Genomic DNA, 16913 nt, shown 5'->3' with positions numbered 1-16913 from the left:
ATAGAGAAGAGCTCAATGTAACCTGGCTTAACCCTGGCAGACAGATGCAGACAAATATGGAGTGAGCAGGTAACTGCTGAGATAAGACAGAAGGAATTTATTCCCAGTTTGTTCATCTCTATAATAGGCTTAGTGAGGAGTCACCAAAGGGAAGGAGCTGTGCTCCAGTGTGAGAAACTATTTGACCTTAGAGGACAGGGGTCAAGGTTCACATTGAGGATACAAAAAACCTTAAGTGCTTCAGCTAAAGCTGGAGAAGCCTGATGTATAAAACTGTCTTAATTAGCTCATTAAACTCAGTCCCCTATTAGCACAAGAGCTGCTGGCCCCAGTTCTGAATTCCACATCTGCTAAAGGCATGTATGAAAGGCCTGTGTGTTTTTAGCTCATCAAACTGCATTTTTCTTTTTTAACACACAAAAATTTTTAGGGCCAGTCAAACACAGCAGTGGATCAGGTTAGGAAGTTCCCAGGCAAGTTTATGCTTTCCTGTAAAATCCTCCCATCTCAGAACAGATTCCAGCGGCTGCTGGCCAGTTTCATTGAATTCCTTGGCCTTGTAAAGCATTTAACCTACACACCCCTCCTGCCTTGTAGGGAACCCCAATTCAAATAGTCAAAATTCAGCACAATAACTGGCTGGCTGACTTAATTATTATTTTTTTTTAAATAAAGTTTTATTTCTGGACCTAATTCTGGCTAAGGGGTGGAAGCTAGCAGAAAGACATGGCTGGCCCTTTATATAAAACGACCATTTCAAAGACTGTACCTAGCTTTATGCTAAATAAAAGTAGCCTATTCTACATACACATTTAACTCTCTGTTGTTTAGGCATATCACCTCATTTGGATTCATAAAGTAGATAAATATATTTGTTTTACAAAAAAGGACTTCCCATAAGGTTCCTTCGGCAGATCCAGCTGCCCTGTTGTGCTTGTGATATGATCTGCAAAAACCCAATTCTCATGCCAACTTCCAAGTTGTGCAAAACAACGTGTACCTGTATGCAATTTGGTAATAATTTTTCACTATTACGTTAGTCCCATGCTCTTTGATGTTACTCTCCACTCCAAAACCAGAATACTCCTATATAAAAGGATTTTTGCACCCTCTTTAATAACAACAAACATTTATACAGTACTTACTATGTGCCAGGTACTGTGCTAAGTGCTTTACAACTATTATCTCATTTGACTCTCAGAACAAGTGGGTATTATTATTCCCATTTTACAGATGATGAAACTGAGGCAAACAAGTTATTGGCTTTTTTTAAACGGACTTGCCCAGGGTCCCACAACTAGTAAGTGTCTGAGTCCAAATCTGAACTCAGGTCTTCCTGATTTCAGGCCTGGGACTCTATCCACTGAGCCATCCTAGTCAAGCTAAATGCCAGGGAGAGGAAGGTCACCTGAGTGAAAAGGAAAAGGGAGATGGGAGGGAGAAACAAGAACTTTCTATTTATTCACATGGTGCCAGTTTCTTTATTGTTTTAAGAACACACATGATTGTTTCTTCCTCTGTTGATTCATTCATATTTTTCCTTTTGCCTTTCCCTTTTACTGATAAGAATCTTACTCATCCTTCTTTGGCTTGAACCAGAATAGTGTCCTGGAAAGAACACTGAATTGGGAGTCAGACCTGGGCTGTAATCTCAGCGCTGTCATTTACTAGCTATGTGAACTTGGAAAAGTCTCTGGGAGGAGAGGAACCTACCTGGGTTTCAGTTTTCTCATGCGTAAAGTTCCAGCCTTCACCTTCCCGTGAATTCTAACAGAGCTCATACTGAATACCACAGTTTAACTTACTCAGGAGGAGTAGATTCATAGAATTAGGAAGTACTGGATTTGAAGTTAGAAGAGACCTTAGGCTAAGAGTGTTGGGCCTAGAGTATGGAAGATCTGAGGTCAAATGTGGCCTCAGACACTTACTGTGTGACCCTGGGTAAGTCACTTACCCTTTATCTGCCTCAGTTTCCTCACCTCACCACAAATGAATGTTGTGAGGATCAAATGGGATAATATTTGTGGAGTGCTTAGCACAGCACTTGGCACATATGACAGTTTCTTCAGCTGTCAAATGAGGGGGTTGTCCTGGAGAACCCACAGGGTCCCTTCCAGCTCTGGCCTATGATCTTATGAAGGCAAGTATGTGAAGATCTAAGACAAGTTACTTCAATCAGCCACTGTGAACACTGATATTATATCCTTCCTAAGCAAGACCAGTGTGTAAAAGACAGTTATTATTTGGCCAATTAGTAACATTCGTGGGAATAATCTTAGGACACGCCACTTTTGAAACATGCCAGTTCTTTCTTCCCCAATCAAACCTACCACCTCAGACATGCTGGTCCCTAAATCTTGAGGTATGACTGCCTATCACAATGGTGCCTTGGAAGAAAATACCTAAATGGTCAATTTTTTAAAAGGGGCTTTGTGGAAAAGAAAAAAAAAACACCTCTGAGACAGCATTATTTTACACAGAATAAATGCTGATCTATAGGAAGAAATTCCAGAGGTGATACAAAAATAGGAGTAGCTGTGGAATTCACACCCCTTTGGTTGATTTTTTTTAAACTGTTAATTGAAAATATATCAGAAAATACCTTGATTCCCAGGAGGGGTTGTAAGACTAAATATGTAACCTAGCACAATCTGGGCCTAATGCTATGGCAGACTGTTGTCTGCATGAGAATTTCTTTCTGGAAGGCCATTCTTTTTCATCGCACGTCTCCCCTTTTCTGTCTAGATAACTTGGACCTGCCCTTAACAGTCCTGCTCAAATCTCACCTTTTCACGAAGCCTCCCCTGACTCACTGTTTAATGAAATACAATATGAAAAAATGCTATATAAATGTCAGCTCTCATTACCATTATTACTATTCTACCTAGAGGTGAATGATCTTCCTTTTCCCTGCACCCCCATAGCACCATACTATTTATTTGAAATTTTATTAAATTTTTTGTTTTTTTTAATATAACCTTTTTCCAATATATTCTTCCCTCATCCCTTCTTCAGAGAGTCAGTCCTTATAAACTATTTAAAAAATTTAAAAAGACAAAAAGGAGTTTGGCAAAACTAATCAACATATCAATCAAATCCAGTATTATATAGTGTTCCACACATTTGCAAAAAAGGAAGAGGAGTATATCCTCTTCTCTTCTTTGGGAGGGAGGGAAAGGGAATACGCATTTTAATACAGTGCCTACTATATGCTAGGCACTGTGCTAAGCATTTTAAAAATTTACAAAATTATTTTATCTGATTTTTGCAACAACTCTGGGAGGGAGGTGCTATTATGATCCCCATTTTACAGCTGAGGAAACTGAAGCAGATAAAGGTTAAGCGACTTGCCCAGGGTCACACATTTAGTAAGTGTCTGAGGCTGGATTTGAACTCATGTTTTCTTGACTCTAGGCCCAACACTGTCCACTGCACAACTGAGTTGCCTTTTTGGGGCTAAGCCAGGCTACACCACATAACACAAACATATTCTACCTTGTACTATTCTTTGTTTCAAGTGGGCTAGTCTTATCTCCCCAAATAGATTGTAAGCTTTTCCAGGGAAAGAACCCTGTCCTTCTTCCTTGTTCTCTCCACTGACAGCATCACACGAAGCTTGAAGCAGGTGCTCAAAAGACAGATTTATTCAATTCAATTCAATTCAAGCATGTATTAAGTGCCTGTCACAAAAAGCCCTGTGCTAGACATTGGGATTACAAAGGAAACAGTCCCTTACCATTGAGTCAAGGGGAAGGGTTAGGAATGTAACATGTAAGTAGATGAATAAATATAAAATACAGACAAAGAAATTGTAGGAGCAGGAGAAGCGATCACTAAGAACTGAAGGCGTCAGGAAATGCCTTAAAGAGTAAGTGGTACACAAGCTAGCTTTAGAGGGAGCTAGAGATTCCAAATGATGGAGATGAGAATGGTAGGGCAACACAGTTTGTGATGGACGAATGGGGTGGGGTGGGGGGGATGAAGTGAGGGTTGGGTGTGTGTGTAATATGAAATCTCAAGTCTGGAAAGACATTAAATGTCAAACCCGTGACTTTTTGTTTTGCTTTGAGGGAACAAGGAGCCACTGAAGCTTCCCAAGTAGGGGAATGATGTGGTCCCAACTAGGGTTTTAGGAATATCAATTTGACAACAATATGAATTGAATGATGTGAAGCTTGGCAAAGAGGAAGGACTCCACCTAGATATCTCTTATGCTGGCACTAGAGGCTAACATCTCTGACAAAAACACCTGAGGATTTGACTTTTTCACTTGCAATTCCATACTTTACAAAGTTATCAATGTTTCCTATAAGCTCTGTGGCTGACTAGGGATGGGAAGAAACCAGAGAGAATAGGAAAACACAAGAATAATGAAAACCCAACCTTCCCCTCAACTTCCTTTGCCTAATGATACATTCTTTGAAGGAAACAATAATGCAAAAATGAACTATGCTGTCACCCACAGGCAGGGGTGTCTGCTTTCTAAGATGTGATCCATGGGAAATCTCTGAGGGGAGCAAAGTCTTTATGTCACCATGGTGGCTCTTATGCAGGTAGGAACAGGCAGGCACATTTATTAGTTCTCATGGAACTGCTTAGAAAGGCACCTTGTTCAGTGCTGGACACATAGCACAAAAACTTGTGAACCGAATGTGAAAGAAACCAAGGAGTGGAGGGTTTGGGATCCGCCAGATGTGATTTCAAGTCCCAGCTCCCTGTGAAGCCTCAGGCCAGGACTACTTGCTGAACTTCAGTTCTTTATCTGTTAAACAGCTCACATTTATCTAGTGCTCAACAGTTTGCAGGGTGCCTTCCTTCCAATAACTCAGTGAGGGAGGTAGTGATATAGCAGTAACACCTGTCCTACTTTCTTATCTCATGGGTGTGTTTTGAGGATTTAATAAAATCTAATAAGATGTGAAAAGATTTGGAAAAATGAAAAGTTCTGCCCATACCCAAGAGTACTGGACTGACCATGGCACTGGCAATTCTGAAACTGGGGACCTCACTGTGGAGTCTATGCTTCTGCCTTACCTGTGCCTTACCTGGTTGAAGCAGGTAAATGTTGCAGTGGATACAGCACTGTGCCTGGGGTTAGGAAGGCCTGAATTCAAATCTGTCCTTAGACATTTACTAGCTGTATGACGCTGGGCAAGTCATTTAATCTCTGTTTGCCTCAGTTTCTCCTCTGTAAGATGGGCATAATAACAGCACCTACCTCCCAGGGTCATTGTGAGGATAAAATGAGACAATAATTGTAAAGTGTTTAGCACAGTGCCTGGAACATAGTAAGTGCTATATAAATGTTAGTTATCATCAATCATCATCATTGATACTCCTCTTCCAATGGGGGCTCCTTGGTGTCTGATATTGGTACTCGGGTTTAAATCAGGCCTTATGAGTCAGTGGATGCACATTAAGTCTGAAAATCCAAGTCACAGGATAGGATTCCCTTCACAAAGAAAGGGGTGGGGAAAGGAAGGAGGAAAGACTCCAACCCTCAAATACATCATTAATCTCTAGTGTGGATGGCTTCCTGTTATTCAGACACTTCCTGTTGTGTGTGTGTGTGGGAAGCCATTGTGAAGTAGTGCCTCATTCTTTAGAACCTGAAAGAGAATGTTAACGTTACATGATTCTACAAATAGAACATGTGAGGAGAATGTGCCTACTTTTTTTTTTCCTAAGGCACCTTCCCAGGAAGGGTCTGGGGAGAAAAAAGGGTGCACGATAAATTGCTTGCTTTCAGAGCTGTTCACACTATTGATTTTGTTGGCACATGGACTTCTTTCCTGTAGGCGCAGGTGGCCCAAGAATATCTTCTGGGGATAAGGGAAGCCAGGAGAGTCTCCCTTGTAATATCATGGCTGAATCCTTTATCAGGCCACTGAGGATTCCCCATTTAAAGGACCTTTTCTCCTTAACTTGGCCAAAATAATTACATGTGGCTGTCATTTCACTTAAAAAGCTATAGGTAAACTTAATTTTGGTAGACAGAGGTAGCATTTTCAATGCTCTAGTTGTATTGTAGAGGTAGCTTGGTGTTGCAAATTGAGTGGTGGGCTTAGAGTCAGGAAGACCTGGGTTTGAATCTCACCTCTGACTCACTTAACTTGTATATACCTCAGGCAAACTCTCTAAGACTGATTTACCAAGTTGTGGATGGGTTACAATTTCATGATCTGAATTGGTAAAGGGTGTTCCCGTTCAATCGAACCAATGTTTAAAGGAATCTTTCAATAAGGTGAAGAATTACTTCATAATGTGAGTAACTATTCCCTAAAAACTATGTTTTGTAGGTCTGATTTCCTATAGTTAGTGTTCTTAAAATAGAGCCGACCCATGGATGATGACGTTACTGTTGAATTATCCATCACCAGTAGAGAGGGTACTTTTTGCTGCTCTCCAGTAGTGGAGATCAAGGGCAGCCATCAGTGAGGCTGGGGTCAGGGACCATCATGGGATGGTGGGTTTTTTGTTTTTTGCCCCTACTCTGGGAAGAAAACTGTCCAATACAAGGATTAAACCTATGACCTTGGCCTCATTTGCACTGTGCTCTATCTGAATGAGCTAAATGCCCCCAGACAGCTGTCTACTGCAACAAGGGTATTCATCTGAATATAAATACATGGGCTGCTCATTTGATGCACAAGACGATACAGCCCTCCAGAATGTGACCAAAGAGATCCCTTTTGATCTAAAGTAGGATGCCACATGTCTTCAAAGCCTTGTGCCATATTTTAACAAAGGAGATTCTAAAATAGGAATGGGGCAGCATGGTCCTGCCAAGCAACTGTCCTGATTTTTCCATGTACTGTTATTATTAGTACATACTTTGGCTGTCTATCCACCTTTGTTCCAAAGAGCTTGGGATTCTTTGACCTACATTAATGAGTAGTCATAGAACCACAGAATTTTAGAGAGGTAAAATGAAAAGGTTGGACAACATGTCAATATTTCCTATTCCAAACTAAAGTGCAAACCTGGTATAATAACCTAATCTTTGTACTGTAGCTCACAGTACCCTCCACAGTTTCCTCCCAAATACCCTGGCTTCAACGGCTCAAGGATTGGGGGAGAACTGGGGAGCCAGATAGAATGAGATGGGAGACAGGGCAGGAGGAGCTGGCTTCAGAGAAAAAAAAGGAAAAGAAGGTCAGTTTTTTTAAGTTTGTAGGTTTTTTGAAGAAAAGGCCTTTGATAGTGAAGGTGTTATTGTGGGTTGGTTAAAAATGTGTGGACCAGATAACCACTGATTCCTCTAAAGTTTAACTTTTTATCATTCTGTACCTTAGAACGCATTTAGTTTCTCTACCCCCTGGCAGAACCAGGATTTAAACTCAAGACTTAATGATTTGCAGAAGGTCACGCAGCTACTCTGCCAAAGAGCTGGTATGAGAACCCAAGTATGTTGAGGCTAGTGTAGTTCTGCTTCCAATAAATCATAATCACGACCAATATTAGTTACCTCTGCCAAAACTGGTCATTAAGATGACCCAAGAAGACCACACTCTAAACTGGTCAATTCAGCGACTATACACTGAAAAAAAGCTATAGCAAAATGTAAGTTTCTTGAGGGCAGGTATTGTTTCATCTTTGTATCCCTAGTATTTAGCACAGTGCCTTGTAGAATAAAGGCAACTCAATAAATGTTTGCTGCATTGAATTCGTTTCTAAGCTAAAATATTTTTGTGTATTTAAATTTTAAAAAAATTTTTAATTTATGAAATAAAACAAGCATTTCCACAACATAGAATAAAATGATTGCAATGAAATTTTGAATTGTAAGCTAAAAAATTTAATCATATTAATCTGTGAACTGTCTACCTCACTCAGATTAATCACATAATTTTGCAACTTCTTTCCATACCCAACATTTTATGAAAAGCTACAAAAAGCCAGAAAATCAAAATATATTTGAAAATTTTTATTAGTTACCCTTTAGTTTCAAATGGCAAACTGAATCACAAATCAAATGTGTACCCTGAGACCCCTCAGCAATTTCATCAAAATTACTCACCTCCTTCAAAAGTTATTGTGGGCCCACAGATCCATGTGAAGTGTTGAGCTGCTGTACTCAAACATTTTATTTGATCAATTATCTAATTGTAGGTTTGCCTTCACTGTGAGGAAGGCAGGGATAATTATCCCTGCTTTATTTATGTTTTGCCTCAACAGAGAATTTTGAAGGTATATGAGCCAAGGTGATCCAAGAGGACTCAGCAAGTTTGGTTTTTTGGTACTGACCCATACTTAGGATGGGTACATCTTCCTCTTAAAATCTCTAGTTTCCCTCAAAGCCAGCTCAAATTCTACCTCCTTCATGGGGCTCTTTCCTGTTCCCCCCAGCTACCAGTGCCTCCCCATCCCCAAATCTACCTCATTTAAATTTTTATAGATTTGTACATACTTATATATAGCTGTACATGTCTTCACTGATGGAATGTAAGTTCACTGAAGCCAGGGGTTTTCCTTCTTTGTACTTTTTCTCTAGCATCTAGCACAAAGAAGTATTTAATAATGGATGGTTTGACTGACTGGTGATAATCAAAGTCCTGATGGGAAAATAGCCTAACTGAAGTCCCATAGCAGACACTCCGCCCTCCTTATTCTTCTAGCCAGCTCTTAGGCTCATGCTCTGGTCACTAGACTATACTACCATCTTATAGGATCATAATTTAGCTGGAAGGGTCCTTTGAAGTAATTTAGTCCAACACTCCCATTTTACAGTTGAAGAAACTGAAGTCCAGACAAGTCAAAAGTCTTACTCAAGGTCACACAGGTGGCAGAACCAGGATTTGAACAAAGCACTTTTGGCTCCAAACTCAGTGCTTTTTTTTCTGATGTCTCCAAAATGCCTCCCAAATAATTGATACCATCAACTTCATGATGGTGCCCCCAATTCAACTACAAACTGAGCAGCCTCTTTCAGCTCCCTTGAGTGATCTGTTTTCTCAGAAGGGTCTTGAACAGCCAGCCTGCCCGCCCAGCGAGTGTGTCTGATGATAATGTGCCATGCCCAACCTCTGCAAACAACATTGCTTCACTCTGACACACACAAAATCATCAAAGTACAAAGCCTTCAATGCCCCAGTGTTAACTATAACTGACGACTCTTAACACATCCAGGGACAGAGACAGCTCTGTGGAACAGAATCTTTAATGATTTCTAGATATTGTCAAGACCAGAAGAGAGACACCCAGTGAGGTTTTAAGGACTGTCAGCAGAGACAGACGAGGGCTTTGTTAGCCTGAGACATGGAGACAGGAGGACAGGTGACTGAAGGGAGCTACTTGCTCAGACTCATGTGGGATTTCTATCTGATATTTTACCTTGCAAGAAGGTATTAGGGTGAATGTTTTCACTTTTTCCACTGGAAGTACTTACAAGGAATACAATGTGACATCCCAGGAATATTTTTTTTTTGTTCCCTCTTCCCTTTCAATAAATTTTTATTGAATGTCCCACTCTGCACTGGATCCCTGTCCTCAAGGAGCTTATAGTCTGCTTGGGAAGGACTAATGTCCACGGGACAATGAGAAAACAGAGCATACTTTATCCACTCTACTGTATCAGGTTCATCACTCACAGGAGAGATACACAATCTGACATCACTGGCATTATATTTTTCTTTTATTCCAGCATTCTTTACCATCCTCTTTATCAAATGCCACCCCAAAGATTAAGCTGCCCATGCCTGAAACATCTGACATACTACAACGCTAAAATCCCCCAAACACCACCTTAATATGATACCTGCCCAGGGACCTGCAAGCTATAAGGTAAGCTGGCACTTTTTCTCTTACTGAGTCTTCGATTTGAAGATTATAAATCTGTTCTCTACAGAGGCCTTTTTTTTCTTCTTCCTGTTTTAAATGACACTTCATCCAAACACATGGTTTCCAACTCCCACCAACATCAAGGCCCCAGTCAGAACACAGGCAAGCCTAACATCTCACTTCAAAGAGATGCCAGTTCTTCAGATACAGCTGTATCTAGGGCAGATGAAAACCCCAAAATCATCACAGTTAAAGCATGAACTTGTACAAGGAGGGAGAGAGACTGCTGATGGGGAATCTGGCAGGACTGCTGTGATGGGATAGGAAAAAAGGGAGAATTGACTTAACAAAATAGAGAAGGCTACCTATACTCACTGCTCCTTTTCTTTTCTGCTGAGTTACGCTGTGTCCCAAGAGAAAATCTGAAACCACCATGTACTACAGGGAGGCTTAGCATCTACTAGCCCCTTCTGGAGGCAATTAGGTGGTACAGTGGATAAAGCCCTGGGTCTAGGAAGACTTGAATTCAAGTCTGGTCTCAGATACTTACTAGCTGTGTGACTCTGGTCAAGTCACTTAATTTCTGTCTGTCTCAGTTCCCCCTCCTGCAAAATAGGGATAATAATAGCATTCACCTTCCAAGGTTGTTGTGAGGATCAAAAGAGATATTTGTAAAGTGCATGGCATATAGCAGGCTCTTAATAAATGTTTGGTTTTTTTCTTTTCTTTCTTTCTTTCCTTCTTTTTTCTCCCTAAAGCAGTTAAGGCCTTTATGATGTAAAGACCATTGCAATCAGACCTGAAGGGGACATTTAGAACACTAAAAAAGGGGAGTGTATAAAAAACTTGAGGCAGGCTATATCAAATTGCCTTACAGGAAATACCTAGGCTACAGGCATCTCCCTAAAGACATCTTTGAGCTCTGACCCCATACACTTACCAAGCAGCCTTGGACATCAATTTGGCTTTCTAAGTCCACTTATCTATTAGGAAGAACTATTCCCTCATTGTATGTCATTTGACTGGCTTTTAAAAAACAATTTCAGAGTGGTTTGAGGAAGCATGAGCCAGTTTTCCCAGGGCCTAAAAGCATCAGATGAGCCACCAGGACTCCAGATATGGGAGACCAAAGCTTGGAGAAGAGAAAAAAGCCCCTCCCAGTTTAATGTCTCTCCCACCCTTACTAGTGTCCACCATGGACCTGTGGATTTTCTGTGAGCCTCCCTGGCATTGCTCCTTCCCAAAGCTATCAATTCTGGCTCCCGATCAGATGCTATCAACCAAAATACCTTCCAATTTAAACAGATTTCTGAAAGGAGTTGGGTGGAGAATACAGAATATAATTTCTTCTGAAGCTTCTTAACTGGCCTTCCTTATGAATTATTCATTTTATTCCTCCATTCATTCACTTGTGAGTGAATGTTTATTAAGTACCAACAAGAATAGAAATAACAGCTAACATTTATGTAGAGTAGTCATGTTTGCAAAGCGCTTTACATACATTATCCCCTTTGATTTCTCTCAATCCAGTTAATAACAATAATAATTTCCATTTATATAGCATTAAAGGTTTCAAAGTACTTTCTTCACAAGCCTGTGAGCTAGGTAGTTTATTATTAACTTCATTCTTATCCCCATGAGGAAAATGAGGCTCAGAGATGACTTCACTCTGGTCATTCAGCTCCTAAGTGGCAGAATTAGGATTTGAACCCAGGTCTTCTAACTCTTAAGGCCTGTGGTTTTATAAGGCCTTATGTGCCTTTCTGAACAACGCATTCTTCTCAGCCTTCCAGGTCACCCAGCAGGAGCAAAAAATACTATGCAAACTGGAGTAATTCCATTATGTCTTGGAAGTTTCTTGAGTCACTGAAGGGTAGAGAGTGTGGGAAGGACATAGTTAAGGAAGGATCTAGGAAGCAGAATTATAGATTTTGAGTGCATGAATCAACACTTTCCTTTTGTTTCTTAAGAGTGATTAAACTTGAACTTTCTTTTAATCTGGACGTAGTACATGAAAGAGTCAAACACCAAAATCTACTTGTATAAGAGGAAGTTGCAATACTTAAATGGGGAGCATGTCTCAACATATCCTCTCTAAAACCACCAAAGGCCTTTGATGACTAAGAGGGTGTGATTGGCTCTCTCTTGGAGAACAGGTCTGTTGAACAGGTGGGACATCTTTTTGAGAGATACTGGCACCAGGGTAACAGAGAACCACGATTGGGCCCTGCCTTATGCTCAGGCAAGAGTAAAGGCAGCCCAATATTTTGAAGAGGGCATACTGTCTTCCTGATGTGGGGTCAGGATGATCCGGGTTAAAATCCTGCCTTAGACACTTATTAGTTGTATGGATTTAGGCAAGTTACTTAGCTTCTCTTAGACTCAGTTTTGTCTTCTGTAAAATGAGAGAGCTAAAGTAACTCCAAGGTCCCTTCTAGCCCTAAATATGTGATCTTTTAATACACTTCGTGATTTGAGGGGCCTTGGGAAGGCTCTTCCATTGCTACTTTCCCCCTAAAAAAGATACACATATACTCTTATTCCTTCTGCCTGGCCTGACATGCTGATTAAGTATTTATTCCTTTGGGTTAAGCAGCCCTTAGACAATGCAGATACTCTTCGAAGAAGTAACACATTTAAGCTTAAGAGAGACCTGAAGAAATGACGCCCAGGGAGGGTGCCATGGTGAGAAAGTCCTAGGTACTCAGAAGGCAGAAAATAGGTTTTGAGTACCAAAAGTGGAGAGTGGGAAGAAGTGGGAAGTGGGGGAAAAGGAGGTGGCCACAAACTTTGCCAACTTAACAATTTTGCCAAGGCTGGGCCCCACCTAAAATTTAACTTCTCTGCTCAGTGAAACCAGCCCTCAGGATGAGTGTGGGAGGGCTTGTTCAGAGTCACACTGGAAGCAACAAATGTCAATAGTCAGTGGTCAGTAGAGAAAAGAATTGCCTCTTGTTTTAAAAAAGTCAGATCAAGGGGAAACCTAGCTGTTTAGACTATGAAACTATAAACCAGACCCCACTTTTCATTTGGTGTCAGCTACCCAAGCTACAGGCAGTGTTTAGGAAGAATGAAAGAGTAGTGTTTCTTAGCTTGTCATGGACCCTCCTGGAATTTTGGTGAAGCCTATGTACCCCTCCTAGGCATAATGTTTTTAAATACATAAAATAAAATACAAAGGAAGCCAATTATATTGCGATATAGTTATCAGAATGTTAAAAAAAAAAAAACAACCCAGCAAGTTCATGGATCCCAGGCTAATCTCATAAACCCAAACCTATGGAAAAATTGCACATTTCTATATGAGGAAGCAGTCCCTGGCTTAAAGAGATGCAGACATTATAAAAGACAATATGGTAGCTAAATTCTGAGGTGATAATATAACTGCACAAAACCAGAAGATTCATCATAATGAATTAATATTGTGAAATGCTTATTTTTTTCCTTTTCCTTGAAGAGATTTAAAGTGGGAAGTCTGTCTTGAATGTAAAAGAAAAAACAATGAAAGCCTGACATCAGAGGACTGATGGGTGAAGGCTGCCTCTTCTCTTTTGGCAGAGATATGGTGGAATATAGGTGTGGAATAAGGCATATATTTTCAGATGCAAGAAATGTGTTGATTTCTTTTGCTTGACTAAACTTATTTTTTAGAACAGAAAGTTCTATGGTGGGTGAGAGGGAGTAGCATTCTTAGGGAAGGGACAACAATATTAAAAAAAAAAAGGTGAAAGGGTCAGAAACTTTTCCACACTAGAGTTTGAAGTATAGCTCAACAACAAATATTGTTTTACATGTTATCTATCTATAAGTCAAATAATGTTAAAAGTATTAGAAAACTCGCTTTTTCAAGAACCTTATGATGAATGATCCCAGAAAGGAGAATCCTTTTGTAAAATAAGGAATATTCCTGAGCTCCAAATTCCACAACTTCCCGCCCCCAACCTTTAAAATGTAAGTACAGATTTTCATTGAGTTTGTTTAAAAGGGACATACTTACATATAAAAATCTTCATATCACAGAAAGATGTCCAAACCCCAACTAATGACTGTCATTTCAAGAAGCACTTGATGCACTCAAATTCTAGTACATAAATTGTGTGGACAGCTCCTGGGATCTGCTGTAATGGAACTTTATCTATCATGACCATGATCATCATCCTCATCGTCATCCTCATCATGTAGCTAGCATATAAGGTTTTCATATGCTAACTAATTTGGTCCTGTATTAAGTTTTAGGATCAGATATGTTAACTTTGGAAAAGGGAGAGGGATGAAGAGATCACTCCAGTGTAAAGAGGTTCAGATTTCTGCCTTTCAGGTTCTTTCTGCTTACAGAATACTCCTCATGTTCAATCTCAATCAATAGAGTCATAGAATCATGGAATAGGGTTGGACTGAAAGGACTTCAGGAGACATCCTGCCCTGCCTCCCACCCTTTTACAATACTCATGACAGGTGGCTAGGTGATTGTCTAGTCTCTGTTTGAACAACATCCCTAGTGCTGAATGTCCGAATTCACATTTTCTTCAGAGAGAAAGGAAATATACTTCTTCCCTCCCACAAACTACATCAATGAGTTTAGGCTCCAAATGAACCATTGGGAAAATTACCAAAACCTTACACAGCGTTTCACTTAGTTTTCTGGAAAACCATTTCTCTTCCCATAAAACCTGAAGGAACTAAAATTTTGGGGGAGAATAAAGACTAGAGGACTAATGGATATGTTTCCTAGAGAGCTGTAACACACCCAGACAGTACTTATCCAGAAAGCAAAGTCATAATGCATAAATACATGCAAACATTCACAAAAATAAAATACAGGCCAATTAACTTACCTGTGAATGATCATGGCCAGAACATAGGTGGAATTAGAGGATATCCAAGAATGCCATCGAAGCAGAAACATTAACAAAAAGAAAAAAGACAAAGGAACCATTAGTTGGTTGGCCAAAGTGATTTTCCTAAACCTGACCACGCGATTAACCCATTACTCAATTCCACTGGCTTCCCATTACATCTAGGATCAAATACAAACTCTTTAATTTAGCACCTAAAGTTTTTCACAAGCTTGTCCCTTCCTATCTCTCTCATCTCTTTTATGTATTCCCCCTCTCCAAGAACTCTAGGGTCTAGATACAGAGGATTACTTGCTTTACCACACACACAGAACTCTATCTCTCGTCTACATGCTTTGCATTGGCTGCTCCCCATTTAAGAGAGCATCCAAGACGGACATTCTCTCTTCTTATTTCTGCCTCGCTGACCCTCAGGTTTCCTTTAAGACTCAGCTCACCATCTGTGGTAGGAGGCTTTTCCTGGTCCCTTCTGATGCTAGTGGCTTCCCGTCCAAAGTTACCTTTTACCTGTTGTGTATGTGTCTTGTAAGCATTTATATTATATTTATAGTATACACATTTGAATACATGGAAGCTCCTTTAGGGCAGAGTCTAAATTTTGTATTTGTATCTTCACTACTGAGCCCAGTGCCTGGCACACAGTAGGAGTTTAATGGATATTTAATTGATATTATGCTGTTTTATTTTTTAGCAAAGAATATAAAAAAGCTAAAATATAATATTTAATGTATAATGCATATCACTTTTAGAGCCAGAAAGAATTTTTACACATCAACTACAGCAACCTCTTTATGCAGATAAATGCAGATTCATAGGAAAATAAGATTTCCTTTACAAAATTTAATTTATGGACAACATTTTACAGATTAGGAACCTGAGGCCCAGCGAAGGGAAGTGAAAGTCATAGAAGGAGAAAACAAGAGAACTAAGAATTCCTATCAGATCTTTAAACTCCAGACCATTCTCTTTCCATTACATTATGCTTAATAAGAAGACTTTTCTATTCTTTCATAAACACTGGATTTACAAGAGTTACAGCCCTCAACAGGGAGAGGAGGTACCTCACCTTAAGGAAATGATGTAGCCTACAAGAAAGTTGCTGATAAACTGAATTTTTATAAAAGGAATTCTATTTTCCCATGGACCTGCATTTATCTTCATTTCTGATTCCTCTTCAGAGCTTCTAATGTAGCAGTTAAAGCTAGAAGGGCCTTAAAAGTTCTAGTCTAGCCCCATCTAAAGTTCCCCCACTCTGAACCACAACTCATCAATTAACTGATCCTCTACTAGCATACAGGGGAGTTTGATATTAAAAATAAGACTAGATAAAGGCTAGAAGCTTTTATAAGTAAGTCAATCACAAGCACAAAGGACAGAGAAAGTCTGATTCTAGGCAGTTCTGACTGATTTTCTTTGGTCCAGATGCATTTTTTGTGCCCCCAGAATTTGGTCCATCCTTGGTCTACAATCTTTTTGCCTGACTCTTTGAGAAATTTATATTTTACTATTCTTTTTTGACTCAGGCTGAACTTATATCCTAGGTCACCTAAGTCTCTCTTCCAAACTTTAATCTGAATAAATTCCACCCCCCCTTCCCCAACCTTTCTCTTGACTTCACACTAAACACTTGGCTTTTCTTTGTTCTTAAAACTTTAGTATTAAAGGCACATATCAACTAAGGGGTCTAAAGTTTTAACCCACTGGGCAGGGTTCTCAGAAAAAGTTTCCTATCAGGATATGTTGAACAGAACAGGGCCAAGACTAAAGCCCAATGTGACACTAGTGCATGCCCAGAGGACAGAGGAAAGGCCTCCTGCTTCCCTCTGTCATGGGAAGGAGGGAAAATATTTGAATGCTAAAAACATCCCCTTTGAAAGCTCAGGGGCTCCAAGGGTGTGCCTGAACTTGAGTTTGACAGGTTCTATAAACTAAAAGAAACCATCAGGAGCCTGAGGGGAAAAGGAGAACAGGGATGGGGGAGGAGGTAGGGATCTTTTAATTGGGCTGGAGACTAACTTGGGGGAGAATGGGCTGTCTACATCAATAACCCTAAATGGCAGCTTCAGGGAAGAAAGAATGAAGTGAGGGTGTAATGATTGTTTCTGACCCTTTTGAATGACACCATCACCCCAGAGGAGAATCCAGAGAGCCCATTGTCTGCCTTCAGGAGCTAGGGGAAGAGTTCATTCTCCTTTGAGTATACCATTAGAAAGTGTCAGGGGGTGAAGAGAGGGTTTGGAATGGATTCACAGAATGTGTGTGTGTGTGTGTGTGTGT

General features: G+C 40.1%; 1 protein-coding gene across 1 annotated transcript in view; it reads right to left on the bottom strand.

The window, feature by feature from the left end:
* Positions 1-16913, bottom strand: part of HS6ST1 (heparan sulfate 6-O-sulfotransferase 1) — a 303152-nt gene that overhangs the window by 114153 nt on the left and 172086 nt on the right. The gene's annotated exons all lie outside the window — the stretch shown is intronic.

This window comes from Phascolarctos cinereus, unplaced genomic scaffold (assembly GCF_003287225.1).
Source record: "Phascolarctos cinereus isolate Bilbo 61053 unplaced genomic scaffold, phaCin_HiC Scaffold_726;HRSCAF=1367, whole genome shotgun sequence".
Classification (NCBI taxonomy): Eukaryota; Metazoa; Chordata; class Mammalia; order Diprotodontia; family Phascolarctidae; genus Phascolarctos; species Phascolarctos cinereus.
Note: the sequence above shows the minus strand (reverse complement) of the source record. Positions and strands in the feature narration are given on the sequence as shown.